This window comes from Carcharhinus amblyrhynchos, unplaced genomic scaffold (assembly GCF_965287045.1).
Source record: "Carcharhinus amblyrhynchos unplaced genomic scaffold, sCarAmb.v2.hapA scaffold_81, whole genome shotgun sequence".
Classification (NCBI taxonomy): domain Eukaryota; kingdom Metazoa; phylum Chordata; class Chondrichthyes; order Carcharhiniformes; family Carcharhinidae; genus Carcharhinus; species Carcharhinus amblyrhynchos.
In genome coordinates, this window is record NW_027649821.1 from 578,106 (window position 1) to 596,120 (window position 18,015).

The 18,015-nt window shown below is 43.9% G+C and overlaps 1 protein-coding gene and 1 long non-coding RNA gene across 4 annotated transcripts in view; one reads left to right on the forward strand and one right to left on the reverse strand.

Annotated features, from left to right (window-relative positions):
- Positions 1 to 18,015, reverse strand: part of arhgap39 (Rho GTPase activating protein 39) — a 485,625-nt gene that overhangs the window by 391,546 nt on the left and 76,064 nt on the right. The window lies entirely within an intron of this gene.
- LOC145337926 (uncharacterized) lies at positions 8,553 to 16,402 on the forward strand. The gene is made up of 3 exons (XR_013885404.1): positions 8,553 to 8,621; positions 15,590 to 15,664; positions 15,753 to 16,402. It is a non-coding gene; the product is annotated as an uncharacterized LOC145337926 (long non-coding RNA).

Genomic DNA, 18,015 nt, shown 5'->3' on the forward strand with positions numbered 1-18,015 from the left:
ATTCCTCCATGTCCTTTTAGCCTCTTGTTGCAGAATAATTTCACAGGCACCAGCAGTCTTCCCTAGACTTCAAACAGTGACCATTTTCCTCTGCAAACAAACCAAAATAGAAAGCAGCAACAAACTAATCAATAATGGGTGGCATCACAACAGAGCCCAACACTGTCCACATCCAATGCAGACTGTTAAGGAACAGAGACATGAAATGGGACATAGGAACAGTTTCCTGGTGTGGGGTCAATGCAATAAACTGTACGCATCTGTCCCTAACCCACCTGAAATCAGGGCAGGAATTGAACCGTGAACCTTCCCACCTGGAACTGCTGAATATTTCGCTATTTACCCAGGGAATAAGAACCCTCTTGTACCAGCCACTCATCCTGTTCGTACTTAAACCCAGGCTTTTCAGTGCAAGCTGTGGATCTTACATCCTTCAAATCCATGCATTCCAAAATGCCAGGTCTGCCATCCCAGGTGACGTAAAGAATCAACGGCATTGTTACGAAACCATGATGTGGATTTGCCAGTGTTGGACTGGGCACAGTAAATAATCTCACAACACCAAGTTAAAGTCCAACATGTTATTTGGTAGCATGAGCTTTTGGAATGCTGCTCCTTCATCGAGTGAGTGCAGGGTTTGTTTCATAAACAGGGCATATATAAACACAGACTCAATTACAAGATAACGGTTGGAATAGAGTCATAGAGGTTTACAGTATGGAAACAGGCCCTTTGGCCCCACTTGTCCATGCTGCCTGTTTTTTTTAAACCCCTAAGCCAATCCCAATTGCCCGCATTTGGCCCATATCTCTCTACGCCCATCTTACTAATGTAACTGTTTAAATGCTTTTTAAATATTTACTATCTCTACTATTACCCCAGCAGCTTTTCCAGATACTCACCACCCTCTGTGTGAAAAAAGTGCCGATCTGGATACTTTTGTATCTCTCCCCTCTCACCTTAAACCTACGCTCTCTAGTTTTAGACTCCCCTACCTTTGGGAAAAGATATCGACTATCTAGGTGATCTATGCCCCTCATTATTTTATAGATCTCTATAAAATCACCCTTCAGCCTTCTACGCTCCAGAGAAAAAAGTCCCATATTATCCCACCTCTCCTTATAACTCAAACCATCAAGTCCCAGGAGCATCCTAGCAAATCTTTTCTGCACTCTTTCTAGTTTACTAATATCCTTTCTATAATAGGATGACCAGAATTGCACACAATATTCCAAGTGTGGTCTTACCAATGTCTTATACAACTTCAACAAGGCATCCCAATTTCTGTATTCAATGTTCTGACCAATAAAACCAAGCATGCTGAATGCCTTCTTCACCACTCTATTCACCTGTGACTTCACTTTCAAGGAGCTATGAACATGTACCTCTAGATCTCTTTGTTCTGTAACTCTTCCCAACACCCTACCATTAACCGAGTAAGTCCTACCCTGGTTCAATCTATCAAAATACATCACCGTACACTTATCTAAATTAAACTCCATCTGCCATTTGTCAGCTCACTGGCCCAATTGATCAAGATCCCATTATAATTGGAGATAACTTTCTGCATTGTCCACTATGCCATTAATCTTGGTGTCATCTGCAAACTTACTAACCATGCCTCCTACATTCTCACCCAAATCATTAATATAAATGACAAATAACAGTGGACACGGCACTGATCCTAGAGGCACACCGCTGGTCACAGGCCTCCAGTTTGAAAAACAACCCTCTTCAACCGCCCTCTGGCTTCTGTCATCAAGCCAATTTTGTATCCATTTAGCGACTCACCCTGGATCCCATGAGATTTAACCTTATGCAACAACCTACCATGTGGTACCTTGTCAAAGACCGAGAGTCTTAACAGGAAATCAAGTCTTTACAGGTGCAGACAATGTGAGTGGAGAGACAGTTAAACACAGGTTAAAGAAGTGTGAATTGTCTCGCTATCATGTCACACTATCTGTAACACCCATGACTTGCCTGGGTTTGCAAAAGCTCACTAACTGTCCTGGCTTGAGACAATTCCTGTCTCTTTAACCTGTGCTTAACCCTCTCTCCACTCGCATTGTCTAAAACTGTAAAGACTTGATTACCTGTTAAGACTCACCTTCCAACCATTTTCTTGTAACTGAGTTTGAGTTTGTGTCTATATATGCCCTGTTTATGAAACAAATCCTGCACTCACCTGATGAAGGAGCAGCGCTCCGAAAGCTCGTGCTACCAAATAAACCTGTTGAACCTGGTGTTCTGAGACTACTTACCTTTATGAAGTTCAGGAAAGTCCACTACATTGCCTTGATCAATATTCATTCCATCATTTAAGAAGATTACTAGGTCATTATGAGACCATGCTGTACACAGAGCAACTGCAACAATTACAACAATCACTATAGTTTAAAACTATTTCATTGGCTATAAAGATGCTATATAAATACAAGCTTCCATTTGTAAAAGGGAAACACAGGATCTGAACTCCCAAAGCCTGTCTAGCATCTAAAGGCACAAGTCAGGAATGTGATGATATATTCTCCACTTACCTCGATGAGTGCAGCTCCAACAACCCCAAAGGAGTTTGACACCGTCCAGGACAAAGCAGCCCGCTTGATTAGCACCCCATCACAAACATTCACTCCTTCCACCAGAAACAGTGGCAGCAGTGTGTACTATTGACAATATTAATTGGGCAGCAGTGGTCTATGATGGAATCCCAACTCTCCAAATGGAGAGTTCTGGCCAGAACTCTCCATTTACCTGACGAAGAGTTTAACCTCGTAAGCTTGTGAATTTACTATCAAATGAATCGGTTGGACTTAATCCTGGTGTTGTCAGACTTCTTAAAGTGTTTACTCCAGTCCAAAGCCGGCATCTCCACATCAGGACAAAGATAAAGACAGCAGGGAAATTATTCTCTTAAGGTTAACGTGCAGGTTCAGTCAGCAGTTAGGAAAGCAAATTAAATGTTAGCATTCTTGTCAAGAGGTCTAGAATACAAGAGCAGAGATGTACTTCTGAGACTGTATAAGGCTCCGGTCAGACCCCATTTGGAGTAATGTGAGCAGTTTTGGGCTGTACTGGCCTTGGAAAGGATCCAGAGAAGGTTTACAAGAATGATCCCTGGAATGAAGAGCTTGTCGTATGAGAAACAGTTGAGGACTCTGGGTCTGTACTCATTGGAGTTTAGAAGGATGAGGGAGCAATCTTATTGAAGCTTACAGGATACTGCGAGGTCTGGATAGAGTGGATGTAGAGAGAATGTTTCTGCTAGTAGGAAAAACTAGAAGCAGAGGACAACCTCAGAATAAAGGGATGGTCCTTTAAAACAGAGATGAGGAGGAATTTCTTCAGCCAGAGAGTGGTGAATCTGTGGAACTCTTTGCCACAGAAGGCTGTGGAGGCCGGGTCATTGAGTGTCTTTAAGACAGAGATAGATAGGTTCTTGATTAATAAAGGATCAGGGGTTAGGGGAAATGGTAGGAGAATGGGGATGAGAAAAACATCAGCCATGATTGAATGGCAAGCAGACTTGCTGGGCTGAGTGGCCAAATTCTGCTTCTATGTCTTATGGAAATTACCTAGCAAGCCACTCAGTTCAAGATGGGTTATAAATGCTGAGCCAACAATTCCACATTCCTTCAATGAATATAAAAAAAGATGCACTGCCACAATTTGAACGTTGGACCCTTAGAGGATGAGAGGGGGGACTTAGTGGTAGGGGATGGGGAAATGGCTGAGGTCTTGAATAACATTTTTTGTTTCGGTCTTCACGGAGGAGGCTGTGAATAATTTGCTGGGTGTTAGCGATGGAAAGGTGGTAGGACTGGAGGGTCTCAATGACATTATTGTTACTAGAGAGGCGGTGCTCAACAGACTGGAGGGGCTGATTGTGGACAAGTCCCCAGGACCGGATGGAATGCATCCGAGGGTTCTGAAAGAAATGGCAGAGGTGACAGTCGATGCCTTGGTGGTTATTTTCCAAACGTCGCTGGATTCTGGGGAAGTGCCGGAAGATTGGAAAACGGCTCATGTTACGCCGTTGTTTAAGAAGGGTGGCAGGCAAAAGGCAGGGAATTATAGGCCGGTTAGTTTAACGTCTGTTATAGAACATAGAACACTACAGCACAAACAGGCCCTTCGGCCCACGAGTTGCGCCGATCACATCAACACCTACCAATCTATAGACCTATCTATAACCCCCAATCCCATTAAATTCCATATACTCATCCAGATGTCTTTTAAAAGACCCCAGCGAGTTCGCCTCCACCACCACTGACGGCAGCCGATTCCGTTCACTCACCACCCTCTGAATGAAAAACTTACCCCTAACATCACTTCTGTACTTGCCTCTCCGCACCTTCAATCTGTGTCCTCTCGTAGCGACCATTTCAACCCGGGGAAATAGCCTCTGAGAATCCACCCTATCTATTCCTCTCAATGTTTTATAAACTTCTATCAGGTCGCCTCTCAACCTTCGTCTCTCCAGGGAAAAAAGAGTCCCAGCTCCCTCAACCTATCTTCATAAGGCATGCCTCCCAGTCCAGGCAACATCCTTGTAAATCTCCTCTGTACCCTTTCAATAGCTTCTACGTCCTTCCTATAGTGAGGCGACCAGGTAAAATGTTAGAATCCGTCATCAAGGAGGAAATAGCGAGGCATCTTGAGGGGAACTGCTTGATAGAGCAGACGCAGCACGGTTTCGTTAAGGGGAAGTCGTGTCTGACAAATTTATTGGAGTTCTATGAGGATGTGTCTAGGGCGGTGGATAGAGGAGAGCCGGTGGATGTGGTCTTTCTAGATTTTCAGAAGGCATTTGACAAGGTACCTCACAAGAGGTTATTGCAGAAGGTAAGGGGGCATGGAGTTGGGAGTAGGGTGTTAGCGTGAATAGAGGATTGGTTGTCAAATAGGAGGCAGAGAGTGGGGGTTAATGGGTGCTATTCGGATTGGCGGTTGGTGACTAGTGGAGTGCCCCAGGGGTCGGTGCTGGGGCCTCAGCTATTTACCATTTATATAGATGATCTGGAGGAGGGAACCGAGTGTAGGGTGTCGAAATTTGCTGATGACACCAAGATTGGTGGAACGGCAAATTGCGCGGAGGGTGTGGAGAGTCTGCAGAAGGATCTAGATAGGCTGGGCAAATGGGCCAGGAAATTTAAATGGAATTTAATGTTGGCAAGTGCGAGGTGGTCCACTTTGGTAGGAATAATGGTAGGAAGGACTATCACTTACGTGGCGAAAAACTGCAGCAGGCAACGGTGCAGAAGGACCTTGGGGTCCTTGTGCATGAGTCACAAAAACCCAGCTTGCAGGTGCAGCAGGTGGTCAGGAAGGCTAATGGGATGCTGGCCTTCATAGCGAGGGGGATTGAATATAAAAGTAGGGAGGTCTTGCTGCAGCTGTATAGGGAATTGGTGAGGCCGCAGCTGGAGTACTGTGTGCAGTTTTGGGCGCCGTACTTACGCAAGGATATTTTGGCCTTGGAGGGAGTGCAGAAGAGGTTTACTAGGCTGATACCGGAGTTGAGGGGGGTTGAGCTATGAGGAGAGGCTGAATAAACTAGGCTTGTACTCGTTAGAGTTTAGAAGAATGAGGGGAGATCTCATTGAGACGTATATGATGATGAATGGGATGGATAGGATAGAGGTGGAGAGACTCTTCCCACTCAGAAAGGACAGTAGGGCTAGGGGGCACAGCCTCAAGATGAAGGGGGGGCGGTTTAGAACGGAGTTGAGGAGGAACTTCTTCACTCAAAGGGTGGTGAATCTCTGGAATTCTCTGCCCGTTGAAGTGGTGGAGGCTGCCTCGCTCAATATTTTTAAGACGCGGGTTGATGGGTTTTTGATAAGCAAGGGGATTAAGGGTTATGGGGAGAGGGCAGGAATGTGGAACTGAGCCATGACAGATCAGCCATGATTTTATTGAATGACGGGGCAGGCTCGAAGGGCTAGATGGCCTACTCCTGCTCCTATTTCTTATGTTCTTATGTTCTAACTCACCAAGGGCTCCTTAGGCAACACCTTGCAAACCCACCATTCCTACCACCTAAAGGGAAAAGGGCAGCAGATGCCTGGGAAACCACCAACTGCAATTTCCCTTTCAGGTCATTCAGCATCCTGACTTGGGAATATATCCTTCCCTGTCGCTGAGTCAAAATCCTGAAACTAACAGCGTTGCAGATGTATCTACACCAGATGGACTGCTGCGGTTCAAGAAGGAAGCTCACCACCACCTTCTCAAGGGCATTAGGGATGGGCAATAAATGCTGGCCTAGTCAGTGACGCCCACATCCTATGAATGAATAAAAAAACATAGAAAATGCCATATGTACCTTAAGTAAGACCATCTGCCTTGAAAACACTTCAGTGATTTCTGTGTGAGAATAAAGCTCAAGCTCCACACAGCTACTATAAAGCTAACATTATTCATCCTGCTGATATACTGTTAGCACTTAAACACTTGGAACGAGGCCCACAACCACAAGACATGTCTGGCCACCAAGGCTTTCAAATAAGCTTAAGTCTGGTTGTACTCGGGGGATTAAAGCTAGTTTTTCTTTTTAAAAAGAGGCAAAATTAGAAACCTTACACAGTGGTAGGATGTGGCAGGACAATTACTTTTTGTTCTCCCTCACCATCTTCCAGTAAATTTTCTCTCCTTCTGTGTCTTTAAGGGGCTGTTGTGAATGGTACAAATTATTTCGCACAGCCTCACCTATGGCCAGTATTCATCTGTGATCCTCCACTTGCAGAGTCATCTGGGTGTTTAACTGTTTGGGCATCAGAGCCAAACACTTCCATCTTCATGCAAAGTCAATATGTCAGCGTGTTCCAACAGCCTCAGGAGCAGGAACCTTGGCCAATTTTTCTCATCATGAACCGAGGCAGTAGAGGCTAATTTTAACATTGCTACAGCAGTTCTAACAGAGAGCTCGCAGACCTGGAGATCACAATTACCTGTACTGAAACTAAAACAGGAAAAGGCCGAGAAAACTCAGCAGATTTGGCAGTATCTGTAGAGACAGTTTCAAGTCATAGAGTTCCTACATTGCAGGGCCATTTAGCCCATCGAGTAGGCACTGACCACAATCCCATCCAGACCCTATCCCCATAACATCATGCATTTAACCTAACCAGTCCCTCTGAGCGGAATGCAATTTAGGGGCAATTCAGCACGGCCAAACCACCTAATCCACATATCAGTGGGCCATGGGAGAAAACAGGAGCACCCGGAGGAAATTCATGCAGACATGGGGAGAACGTGCAGACTCTGCACAGACAATGACCCAAGCTAGGAAGTGAACCTGGGTCCCTGGTGCTATGAGGCAGCAGTGCTAATCATTGGACCGCCATGCTGCCCCATGTGACGAAGTCAAACAAAGTCATACAGACTCAGAGCATTAACTCTATTTTCTCTCTCCACAGCTGCTGACAGATCTGCTGAGTTTTCCCAGCAATTTTTGCTTTTGTTTCAGATTTCAACATCTGTAATATTTTGCTTTTACTTTAACATCTGTATTGTACAGTTGTTACTGGATAAACAAAATTAAACACTCAATAACTATTTTCTCAGCCTTTTTTGTCATAGATCACCCAATCTACCACGCACATATAACCTGGTTGTAGGAACACACAATTGAAAGCAGGAGTAGGTCATTCAGTAAGATTATGCTCCAATTGTGACCATGATTCCACCTTGCTGTCTGTCCCCACAATCCCAACTCCTCAACCAAAAATCTATTGGACTTGACCCTGAATATTTTCAATGACCAACATGAGTGGGCCATTCAGGTCCTTGAATCTGCTCTGCTATTTATTTTGATTTGACTTATTATTGTCACGTGGCACAGTAGCATAGTGGTTAGCATTGCTACTACACAGCTCCACAGACCTGGGTTCGATTCCCAGCTCGGGTCACTATCTGTGCAGAGTTTGCACATTCTCCCTGTGTCTGCAATGGGTTTCCTCTAGGTGCTCCGGTTTCCTCCCACAGTCCAAAGATGTGCAGGTTAGGTTGATTGGCCAAGCTAAATTGCCCCTTAGTGTCCCAGGATTTGAAGGTTAGAGGGATTAGCGGGTAACTATGTAGGGATACAGGGATAGGGCCCAAGTGGGATTGTGATTGGTGCAGACTCGATGGGCTGAATGGCCTCTTTCTGCACTGTAGCGTTTCTATGGTATTAGTATACATTGAAAAATATCGCTATACAGACAAAGCATACCATTCAAAGAGAAAGAAAGGAAAGTGCAGAACATAGTGTTACAGTTAGGATGTAGAGAAAGATCAATTTAATGTGAGGTAAGCTCATTCAAAAGCCTGACAGCAGCAGGGCAGAAACTGTTCTCGAGTCAGCTGGTATATTTCCTCAGACTTTTTCCTTGACAGAAGGTGAAGAGGGAGCGTCTGGGGTCCTTATTACGCTGGCTGCTTTGTCGAGGCAGCGGATCATAGTTGATCTGTTACTTAACTACATTAATCCACTAATATGTGCTGAGTTAAATCTGGAAAGCTCCAATTGTCTTCCAATCAGCAGTCTTTTGGGGGAGGGAGTCTTGGGGGACTCACTGGGACTTAGAGTAGACAATCACTCCAGGGAATGGAATCCTCTCTGCGGTGGATGACAGGTAAGGGAGCTACTGTACTATCGGGGACCAGTGGATGACACCATTCGGTGATGGGTCTTTTATCTCCATCTATTTGGATTGATCTTTTATTTTGCTGCTTTATTTAGAAATGTTTAGCAACGATTCCCAGTCCATTTTCTTGTCACCATCTCAGCATTTCCTGTTCCTTCAAATCGACAATTGCCTCCATCTCCTCTGTTTTATTACAAAAACCGTAAGCATTGCTTTGGAGAAATTTCAATTATTTTAGAACAATTCCTCTCATATGTCTAACCATCTTTTTAAACTGTTGCTCTACATTTATTCCCTTTGATTTGATCCTGGACCAGATCCCAAGTTTTTGGTACAATCCAGTTAGGGACCAGTAACTTTTTTGTTTAAAGTCGGCAGCCTTTGATCCAAGACACTTGCTAAGCGAGCAAGGACCCAAATTCCATACTTTTTGAAAATAAACTTTACTATACAAGGTCACAAGGATAAAACAATTTACAATATTTATCTTATTCCCTCAAATTCAGAATTAATGTGAGGTAAATGTGAACGAACAGGCAAACTGTAGTCTAAAATCCACATTATATATTAAATAACTAATGTGACAAAGATAGATTCCATGGATTTTTCAGCAACCTAATTAGATGTCAGTAAACAGTCAACAAATTCGTTGGAACTCTCTCTCATAAGGGATTTCAGTCTTCACCTTTGAAGATCTAACCATGGAATTCCCTCCAAAGATTATTCCAACTGAGATTGCCTCAACGGATTCTCATCGCAAAGAGTTTCAATCTGGTCTCCCAAGACTCTGTTCTCCAGAATTCCCAAGTCTGCAATCCAGTATGATCTCACAAGTAGAAATTCAGCCCTTTAGTCACACTGAACAGAATAGTCCTGCTCCAAAGGGTTATTTTGCCCCAAAAGCCTGCAGTGATTCTACTGCAGTGGTTGGCGACCTGCAGCTTATCTAGATTCTGAGGGTGGCTCATGAAACATTTTGTTGACCGTTGCTCACATGCAGGGTTTCAACATTCTGCTCATTTGCATCCACGTAGCTTTTTCCTGCCAGTATGAATGAAGTCACACACAAAGCAAGGGCAAGTGAAGCAAGGTGCCAGCTAATTGCTCACAACATTGACCGAGTGAGCGGTGTGCTCCCTCTGTGTCCAAAGTGTAAAGATTTATTTTGTTTTTACCACTTGAATGCACCAAGGTAGATAAATCCCCAGGACTTGATGAGGGTAGAGGATGTGGTTAAGAAGGCGTATGATGTACTGGCCTTCATCAATCGAGGAATTGAGTTTAGGAGTTGGGAGATAATGCTGCAGCTGTATTAGACCCTGGTCAGCCCCCACTTGGAATACTGTGCTCAGTTCTGGTCGCCTCATTACAGGAAGGATGTGGAAGCCATAGAAAGGGTGCAGAGGAGATTTACAAGGATATTGCCTGGATTAGGCGGCATGCCTTATGAGGATAGGTTGAGAGAGCTCGTTTTTTTCTCCTTAGAGAGACGAAGGATGAGAGGTGACGTGATAGAGGTGTATAAGACGTTGAGAGGTATTGATCGAGTGGATTCTCAGAGGCTTTTTCCCAGGGCCGGAATGGCTGCCACGAGAAGACACAGGTTTAGGGTGCTGGGGAATAGGTACGGAGGAGATGTCAGGGGTAAGTTTTTCACTCAAAGGGTAGTGGGTGCGTGGAATCGGCTGCCGGCAGTGGTGGTGGAGGCAGATTCGATAGGGTCTTTTAAGAGACTTTTGGATAAGTACATGGGACTTAGTAAGATAGAGGGCTACAGGTAAGCCTAGTAGGTAGGGACATGTTCGGTGCAACTTGTGGGCCAAAGGGCTTGTTTGTGCTGTAGTTTTTCTATGTTCTGTGTTCTAAGTGTATCCCAAGACATTGTGGGAGGCTAGGGAGGAAACTGTGGATCCATATATCGAGCAGAGATATTTGAATCATCAATAGTCACAGGTGAAGTGCTTGAAGATTATATGGTGGCAAACGTTGCGCCTTTGTTTAAAAACAGCTGCAAGGAAAAGCCTGGGAACTACAGTCCGGTGAGCCTAATGTCTGTGGTGGGTAAGTTGTTGGAAGGTATTTTGAGAAACAGGATCTACAGGCATTTAGAAACGCAAGGATTGACTGGGGACAGTCAGCATGGCTTTGTGAATGGAAAATCATGTCTCACAAATTTGATTGAGTTTTTTGAAGGGGGTAACCAATAAGGTAGATGAGGGCAGTGCAACTGATGTTGTCTACATGGACTTTAGCAAGGCCTTTGACAAGGTACCACATGGTAGGTTGCGTATAAGGTTAAATCTCATGGGATCCAAGGTCAGGTAGCTAAATGGAAACAAAATTGGCTTGATGACAGAAGCCAGAGGATGGTTATAGAAGGTTGTTTTTCAAACTGAAGGCCTGAGACCAGCGGTGTTCCTCAGGGATCAGTGCTAGGTCCACTGTTATTTGTCATTTATATTAATGATTTGGGTGAGAATGTAGGAGGCATGGTTAGCAAGTTTGTAGATGACACCAACAGACTGGACAGTGAAGAAGGTTATCTCAGATTGCAACAGGATCTTGGTCAATTGGGCCTGTCGGTTAACGACCGGCAGATAGAGTTTAATTTAGATAAATACGAGATGATGCATTTTGGTAGATCGAACTAGGGCAGAACTTACTCAGTTAATGGTAGGGCATCAGGGAGTGTTATAGAATAGAGATCTAGAGGCACAGGTTCATAGCTTCTTGAAAGTAGGTGGACAGAGTGGTGAAGAAGGCATTCAGCATGCTTGGTTTCATTGACCAGAACACTGAATACAGGAGTTGAGACGTCTTGTTGAAGTTGTACAAGACATTCGTAAGGCAACACTTGGAATACTGTGTACAGTTTTGGTCATCCTGTTGTGGAAAAGATATTACTGAACTAGAAAGGGTGCAGAAAAGATTTGCTTGGATGCTCTCAGGACTTGACGGTTTGAGTTAGAAGGAAAGGCTGGGACTTTTTTCTCTGGAGTGTAGGAGGCTGAGGGGTGATCTTATAGAGGTCTACAAAATAATGAGGGGCATGAATCAGCTAGGTTTCCCAAAGGTAAGGGAGTCTAAAACTAGAGGGCGTAGCTTTAAGGTGAGACGGGAGAGATACAAAAGTGTTCAGAGGGGCAATTGTTTCACACAGAGGGTGGTGAGTGTCTGGAACAAGCTGCTAGAGGTGGTAGTAGAGGCAGGTATAATTTTGTCTTTTATAAAAGTTATATGGATAAAATGGGTATAGAGGGATATGGGCCAAATGTCGGCAATTAGGGCTAGCATAGAGGTTTAAAAAAAAAAGGGGTGCATGGACAAGTTGGGCCGAAGGGCCTGTTTCCATGCTATAAACCTCTATGACTCTATAAAGTTGATGATAGGTTTATTAATATATAAATTATGCATTTTCTACAACTCGTTATGAAATATTCAGCATGTGTTAAATGTTTTTAATCCTATTCATGGGGTCATGGTTGGTGAACAAGTCTAATTTCAGTCTTGCTACCTGCTTAGATGAAAGATGGCCTCATGTGATCCACTCACCAGCTTAGGTTGCCTATTAATGTTCTACAGCCTTCTCAGGTATCCCGTATTTCTCCCAAGCCCTTGCTACTCAAAGTCTGCTAGCTACAGCATTTTTACTCCTTGGAACCTCCTTCCTTGCTCCTCTTCTAGATGGTTCTTACCGATTGTCTCTTCTTTCTGGTTCTAAGGGGTCTTTCCCTGTCCAGGACTGATATGACGCCCTGCTTCTGGGTCACATGATCAGGGTTTTCATGCTGTTTTTTCTGAATGCTCGTCCTCAGCCCCAAAGGTCTACAAATGTTGGGCTGTGCCTGCAGGGCCAGCTCCCTATTCACATCATGCAGAAACACCAGGTTCATAATTCTTAGGCCTCCCACTTGACAATAAGGCAAGTCTGATTTCACAACACCTTGCCATTAAGATCTTCTCTTACATACATTCTCCTGCCTCGGATAGATCCCTCTCCCACAATTGAAATCTTTGCCATCTCCTTATCTACCCTTTTTGCTAGGTTGCATCCTGCTTCAGACAGAGTCCATCTCATCAGTAGAGCTCCTTCCTTTTCTTGAACTGGTGCCAATGCCCCAGGAAAAGCTACCCCTTTTTCACACGTCAGCCCTTTCACCACATACTACTTCTCCTAATTGTTCAGCTCCAATACTAATTTGCATGGGTCTTGCCGTGGAGATTATTGCTCTTGTGGCTCCGCCTCCCAATTTCAAGCTTAATAGGACTTCCCCCATGTAATTACCCATGTCATTTGTTCCAACAAACAATACAACTCTCTTTTCCAAGTTCTTCTTCAACTGTTGCAAGCAATCCCTTACCCAGGCATCACACCCTTTTGGATTCGCATTCTTGGGGGCAAAGGATGATGCCTGCCCCTCTAATTACACAATCCCTAATACCACCACACTTTTATTCTGTTCTTTCCTCCCACCCCTGGACAATCTTCTGAACCATGGTGCCTAGGGCTGCATTGTGGCTGTCTTCCTGCATTCTTTATCCTCACGGGTTTTTTTTTCCTTAAATTCTTTCATGGAACATGGATATCGCTGGGTGGGCCAGCATTTACTGCCCGTCCCTAATTGCCCTTGAAGGACGTTTAAACAGTCAACCACATTGTTGTGGATCTGGAGTCACACGTAGGCCAGACCAAGTAAAGATAACAGATTTCCTTCCCTAAAGGACTTTAGTGAAACCAAATGGTTTTTTAAACAAGAATGGACAACAGTTTCACAGTCAGCATTAAAGACTTTAAATTCCAGATTGTTACTGAATTTAAATTTCAAGATATGCTGTGGTGGGATTTGAACCTGGGTCTCCAGAGCATTACTGTGGGTCTCTGGATTAACAGTTCAGTGACAATATCACTATGCCACACCTCTAAGTACTTTGTAGCTATGTGATGCCTTTGAGATCTCGTTCTCACCCCTCTTAAATCCCTGCTATCCAGCTTCCTGTCAGTCACACTCTGCTGTGCCTGAACCTATGCTTTTCCTTGGGGCATGACTATGCTCTGGATAAAACTGTTCAGGAACTCTTCCCCGTTCCTAACATTTCAGAGTCTCCCCATTTCTCACAAACAGAAATGGGTTTATCATCAGATAACCAGATTTTCCTTGATTCAGAGTCCAATGGTTCGGAGACTAACAAATTAGAGATGGAAACATCTGCTGCTGACATGTTTGCTCAGGACAGTCTTGCCATTCACAAACTCTCAATCTGCAATTCAGACACACAACCTGCTCTGCGATTTAAGAGGATACGGTGGCATCGGAGGTAATGTCACTCAACCAGTAAGCCAGAGGCCCAAGCTAATGCTCAGGAGGGATAGCATTCATATGAAAGGCACAGAAACTAATGAAATTTGAATTTAATTAATAAACCTGGAAAACAAGACTGCTCTCATGACAACTATCACTAACGGTTACAAAAACCCACCTGGTTTATAATGTCCTTCAGGGAAATAAATTTGCTATCCTCATTTGGTTTAATCTACAATGTGACTCCAGACTCTCAACAATGTTGATGACTCTTAACTGCCCTCTGATATGGTCTACCAAACCAGAGTTCAAGGCAATTAGGGATGAGCAATAAATGCTGTCAGCTAGCAACGCCCACTTCCCATAAAAAAGACTTAAAAATACTTTGAATAAAAACTAAATAAATGTGATTAATCAATTATTATTCATTATATCAAGTAGTTTAATGGATATACTTCAACTATAGCTTAACGAGTTAAACTACAAAACTAAGCATGACTTATACTTTTTTGATGTGGAGATGCCGACGTTAGACTGGGGTGGGCACAGTAAAAAGCCTCACAACTCTCACCAGGTTAAAGTCTCACAAGCTTTCGGAGTGCTGTTCCTTCATCAGGTGAGCTCAGCTGCTGAAAGAGCAGCGCTCCAAAAAGCTTCTGATTCCAAATAAACCTGTTAAGACTTTAACCTGGTGTTGTGAAATGTCTTATGCTTTCTTGGTCCTAATTTAAACTACTACCAGAGTTTAACTGAAGGTAAAATGTGGTTATCTGGTGATGAACCCATTTCTGTTTGTGGGATCTTGCTGTGCCTTGGCTGGCACTATTTCCACATTATGACAGTGACTTCAAAGCATTTCACTGGATGGGACGTTCTGTTTTATGCCTTCTTCTCTCTTCCCTTACCATAACTTTCATGCTACCTGGAGTCAGCAGGATGCATTGAATAGGCTTCTGCCATTTTTAACAGGTACAATTCCAAGGCCACAAGCTATCCCCTGAGCATAGCGCAATATGCACATCTATCTACTGCTGGCTGGTATTCCGACTGAGAGTAGACCTAGTTCAGACTGATCAAGTGGCTGTGCCTTTAAACAGGGCGTTAATTTGAATCAGCTCAGGCCAAACACGTCAATACCACTTAGACTACACGGTGGTTGAGTGACATGAATTGCTCCCAAGGAACAAATATGACTTTAAAAGGAAAAATGTGTGCGCAATCTTGAGTCAGTGCACGAGAACCAGAGAAGAGAATTATGGATTTTTCCCTTACAGAAGAAAACTAACCACCTTTGTGAAAACCACCTTTATGTAGCCAGCAAGCACATTTACACAGAATCAGTATTTGCAAAACTGGTTCTGGATCAGCAAAAATGAAACAGAGATATGTTAACACTGTTAGATGAGAGATAGTTGTGCAGAGCATGGGCCGAATGGCCTGTTTCCATGCTGCAAATATTGTCTATCATGTTCTGAAATCTCCTTTGGCAATCATTTGCTAATAAGTGCGATTGTGTAACTGGTCATGGATTCTGTGGGTCTTTTCAGGGTTGATGAGCTCAATCCTAGAGTTACATCTCCGACTGCACACTTGGCAGGTGTTTCCAGTAGATGGGCTCAGCTCTTCATCTCTAAGTCACTGGTATTCCTTTCCCAGGCATTATTCCGGGGCTCCTTTTGCCGTCTGGTATCCTCGAAGAATTGTGTCCTGTCAATCAGGAGGTTCCTGCAGGTAGGTTTCTCAGTCATTGACAATATTGCATTTCTCTCGGTAAACCTTTAGAATGATTCTTAACTTCCCTTGTCCTCCTCTTGTTCAGGAGCTCTCCTAAATCTGGACAAAGATGATTTGCTTTGGCAGTCAGGACTCTGACACAGTAAGCCCACAGCCAGCCTGGCAGAGCTGATTTTGGATGATTGGAGCCTCAATGCTGATGGCTCCTTCGTGGATGCTGATGTTAATACACCTGTCCTTCCAGCTGATGTGTAGAATCCATCTTAGACACTGCTTATGGTACCTCTATAGAGACTTGAGGTGACATCTATACATTGTGATGATATTGTGCCTTTAAGGAATGTATTTATATCATGTTTTCTATCTCCAAACTAGGCAGCACCATGCTAAGAATGCAGAAGAATAATTGATTTTAGGTAATGAGGTGTTTGTTTCAGTCTGAGTTCATGTATTTTTGTTTACTCAACCCCGGGGCAAAAACCAGAACAAAGTTTTGATTCAGCTGATAGATATAGACAAGTCATGTGAATGGGTAGAGCTAAGCTTGCAGGTGTCTCTGTCTCCACAGAGGTATTCAAAGGCTCTAAGACTATTAACAAGTTAAAACATGCAAGCCTGTGTTGTTTGTTAACTGGGTTTTGAAGAGTTGAAGTCTATATGAGGAATATTGCTTAAATTGGAACTAAAAGTTAGGTTGGCAGGTAAGTATTGCATTTAGTCATAAGAATTGTATCTAATCATGTTTAAGTATTTCAATTGGCAAAAGTTAAGCTAATTCATTTGTTATAGTTAAATTGTATTGTTAAATAAAGTTCGTTTTGATAAAAGATTCCGAGCGGGTCAATAGAATCACACCTGGAAAAAAACACCTTATTCTCACACTAATGCTGAAATATAAAAAACTGTTGGGTCTAAACAGACTTCAAGCAATGAGCTTCCTACCGATGAAAGAGAGAGATTCCCTGGTAGTTCCCACAATCCGCTTTGTCCCATCTTCTTGGAAGATGGTAGTGATGACGGCATCCCCAAGGTCAGCAGGAATTCCTTCTGTCCCAGATTTTCATAGAATCCCTAAAGTGTGGAAGGAGGCCATTCAGCCCATCAAGTCTGCACATTCCTTCCCAGGCCCGATTCCCATAACCCCACATATTTACCCTGCTCATCCCCCTGGCTTCACCAGGGTCAATTTAGCGCGGCCAATCAACCTAACCCAATCAACCTAACCTAATCTTTGGACTGAGGGGGGAAACCGGAGCACTGGAAGGAAACACACACAAAACACAGGGAGAACGTGCACATGCCACTCAGACAGTGGCCCAAGGCCAGAATTGAATCCAGGTCCCTGGTGCTGAGGCAGCAATGCTAACCACTCTGCCACCTTGCCGCCCAGCACAATGTTTTAGCAGTCCATTTCCTTAACAACTCAGCACTTCTGTGGGCCAGTGGTCAGCATTACTGCCTCACTGCGCCAGTGACCTAGATTCAATCAGTGTGTGTGGAGTTTGCACATTCTCCCCGTATCTGCGTGGGTTTCCTCCAGGTGCTCCGGTTTGCTCCCACTGTCTGAAAGACTTGCCAGTTAGGTGCATTGGCCACTCTAAACTGTCCCTTAGTTTCAGGGGAACAAGCAGGGTAAATGCATGGGGTTGTTGGGGTGGGATTATGGTCGGTGCAGACTCGATGGGCTGATGGCCTTCTTCCATGCTGTATGATTCTATGAATACCTATGAAAATCTATTTTCAATAACAGCTGATGGAGATGGCAGGTGACCTCTTCTCTGCCAAGTTTGAAAATCTTCACTAGAATCCCATCCACTTTTATGGCTTTTCCAGTCTTCACAGGTTTAAACGGCGGTTTTGACTTCATCTATGCTTTTTGGGAGTTTAAGCTCATCTTTGGGGAGTTGGAGGATTTCCTCAAACACGTTCTCATCTATCACCGTATCATGGTTTAGGAGTTCTTTGATGTGTGTTTTCCATTGTAACCTGATGCTTCCACTGTCAACAGGATGCCTTTCTTACTCCACACCGGTTTGAGGCCTGGGGTATTGGGTCATATAATGCCTTGGTGACACTGAAGCAGCTCTGGGTGCTGTGCTTGTCAGTGAGGAGTTGCAGCTCCTTAGCTTTTTCAGTTCACCATTGTTCCTGACTTCCCTCATTGTTCTTTTGTAGCTCTGCCTTTGCCAATTGGTGAGCTCTTTTCCTTGCTCGTTATGTTGTTCTGCCAGGCGCAAAGAGCTTTCTTCCCCTTGTTGATGAGGTCTTGGATGGTGTGGTTATTCTTGTTGAACCAATCTAGAGTTTCCTGGTGTTGTAGCCAATGCTTTCTTCACAGCTTGAGATAA